The sequence below is a fragment of the Cicer arietinum genome, chromosome 6 (assembly GCF_000331145.2).
Source record: "Cicer arietinum cultivar CDC Frontier isolate Library 1 chromosome 6, Cicar.CDCFrontier_v2.0, whole genome shotgun sequence".
NCBI classification, from domain to species: Eukaryota; Viridiplantae; Streptophyta; class Magnoliopsida; order Fabales; family Fabaceae; genus Cicer; species Cicer arietinum.
Window position 1 is genome coordinate 33648590 of NC_021165.2, and position 3447 is coordinate 33652036.

The window sequence follows — 3447 nt, forward strand, 5'->3', positions numbered from 1 at the left end:
TTACTAAAATTGAACAAAAAGGTTCTCAAGTTGATTGAAATAATATTTAAAATTGACAGCAATAGTAAAATTGATCTGTTATAAATTGAGAAAAATGTCAGGGATGAGTTTCACTTCGAATCCAACCTTGGTGTCTAATTTGATCCTAGTTATTGAATTCCTTTATTGAATTATTACCGAATTCTCTTTATTATTCTTGCCCAAATGTCTTAGTGACAGAACCTTTAATTCCAAAGTAACCCCTAATTCCTTAGTAGATTTAAGACTAGAATTAAGCATTACCGTATAGAAATTCTCTTGTAAATTATTGCTTTGCAACTAATTTAATTGGTTTCATGACCTGCACCTATGTCTAGACTACAAATTCATGAATTTCTCATCTCAAGCATTCGTAAAGTCCACTTCCGTTTCAAAATACAAATCGTAGAACATTTTAATGTTGATCAAGCAATAAAAAGCATTAAGCACAGAGATGAGAAAAATAATTCAATAAACTCATTCATATAACTAGAAATCAAATCATAAAAATAAGGGTTTCATCTTGTTACACTCATCCCTAACAAATAGGGTTTAGTTACTCATGACATAGATAAAAGAGATAGAGATTAGAGAAGAATTACAAGAATGATTTATGAATGATTCTGGATAAAACTGCTCCAATGATGTTAGAAACGGCCGTCTTTGAGTTTCTATGCTAGGGCACAAGTCTCCCAACTTCCCAATAGTGAAAAAGATGCTTAAAACAATAAAAATCTGCGTTTTTATGGTTGCTGGTACGGGTCGCGCGCCCCAGGCGCGCTTGGATGCGCTTCAGCGCGTTTGGACAGTAGCAGATGCTGGAAAAAACGCTTGGCTTGCGCTCGGGCGCGTATCGACAGTGGCGAATGCTGGGAAAAAGCGCTTGGCTTGCGCTTGGGCGCGCTCCAGCGCTCAGCATCTGCTGTCCGGCGTATATTGCATTTTGCTCCTCTTTCGAGTCTGCATTTGGTTCTGGTGTCTTCATGAAAGTTGTAGCTATGGATCTTATCTTTCATTTGCACTTGGTTTGACTCCAATTGGACATCTACAACTCCAGATAGGGCTGCAATACTCTACATATGTCATGTTGATTTCTCACCAAAATTCAGCACTGCACTAAAACAAAACGCAATGTAAAATCACGACAAATTCCTACTTAATCAACGAAATAAAAACAAAAAACATTTTATTAACTCAAAGAACAAAAATCAACAAAATATATCAAATAAATCCTTAATTTAACTGATGATTGAGGATAAATAAGACTAAAATAGTGGGAAAATATGCATATGATGAAGAGTCATCACAACCCCAAACTTAATCTATTGCTTGTCCCCAAGCAACAATTAATTTCATATTTTGTCCTGTTAAATGCACACTTAAATTCAATTTCTCAAATTACATCAAACTCAAATTTCAAAGTTCTTGCTACTGCAAAACATTCATCATGCTCTATGGTTGTTTTCAAAAATACAGACAACAAGATTTGTACACCTTGGCATTCATTCATCAAATTCAACTCTCTCTTCACACAATCTCACCAAAATTTCTCTCAAGTGTTTAGAAAGGTTTATGAATTTATCACTCAAATCCTAGAACATGCATCACACTACCATAGGCTTGAAAAAATTCTAGTTAGCAATCACAATGCAGTGAATACATACATTTTTGGAGGACTTTCGGGTTGTAATGGGGTTTAGGTAAGGGTACGACATTTTAGGATAGTAGGCTTTACCACTTGGAGTTAGGCATACATTTCCACCTTATTCTACCATTTTTTTCTTCACCTTTTCATTATGGAGATTCTCAGACATTGACAAAAGAACCAAGAAGATGTTATTACCAAAGTACACAAATTGAATTTTTTTTCTTCTTTTTATTTTATTTTTTTTATTTTTTCTTTTTCTGAGAATCATCACCCGAAACTTAGAAAGTTGCTATCCCATGAGCAACCCCAAACTTATAATTTTATCAAGACTATAATTTTTTTTCTACCTAACTCCAAGTAAGTTGATTTAATTAAAGTCAGGTGTTTTTCTTGTAATGTGGCGAGTAACCGAAATAAAAGGGCAATGCTCAAAGGGGCTAGCAAAGGATAAAATTTTCATAGGGTAGTTAGAAAGGCTCAGACGACCAATAAAATTGCCTCAATGTATGCATAAATTACATGTGATACAAGTCAGAATTAGTGCAAGTTCTAGAGGGATAACACATGTCTAGATAATCACACAACAAAGAATTTAAGTGTTTAGGCTCAAAAGCTCACAGCTAGGATAATAAGAGAGAGTATGAACAATCAAAATAAAGCCAACATGCTTCTGAAAAGTTAAAATTGTATTTTTGAAAAATTGATGGCATATTAGCTTTCTACAACCATTTAGTAATCAAGAATGCATGCATTAGGAAAACTTGTCGACTTGAGCAATAACATAATCTAAGAAACGAAATTTAACTTGCAAAATCACAAACAGAAATTTTAAGATTAAGTGCAAGTCAATACGACTGTTTCATCATAGTACACATTTAGTGAAAGGAAAAAAAACATGAAGAAAAGAAAGTCAACATACACTGACATTAAACAAAGAAAACGGAAAGAAACAGGACAATCAACAGAAAGAAAAAAAAAGGAAAGAAAACTTCTCTCAGTTTAGTAGTTCAAGGATTCTCGTTTAGATCATCCGCTCCTGTTCCGCTATGGTCGCCAGTATACTGGTGAGGTGCAAATAGATTAGCATAAAACATGTCTCCTGGTGTCTGGAAAAACGCTTCAGGCGCATGTTGTGTTATTTGGAGCTGTACGATCGCTTCTCAACGCATCTTTTTGATTCCTTGCTCATACCAAACATCAAAACTAAGAGAACTAACAATTAGAGACTAAAATTGGAACTAAATGGAGTAAAATAAATGTGAAATGCAATAAATAAATACGGTGCAAAGGATATAAAATTGGGTTGCCTCCCAATAAGCGCTTCTTTAAAGTCATTAGCTTGACGTCTCAACTATTGTCAAGGTGGTATATATGACATGAAGAACACATCATCCTTCTCACCAAAAGATACATATTTCAAGTGAGGTGGCAATTGCTTTTTCTCTATATATTCATCTTCATTCCTTTTCAACCTCTCCCATGTAGTGGGGAAACGAGGGGAGTAAGATGATGATCCTTCTGGCATGGCTAAAACCTCTTTCACCTTCGGATCTTTACTTTCTTTAACAACATCTTGGGGTAGGCATAACACTCTTTCTAATGGCATAATGTGTCCTTGATGTACACCTTCTTCATTGACTATCGAATTAAAAATCTCAATTCGGTTGCACCCTTCCCTTTCGTTTGAATGCTCCATGGCTTTTAAAATATTGAATGTAACTGTTTCCTCATTTACCTTAAAGGTTAAGGTGCCATCTGCTACATCAATCATAGCTCACCCT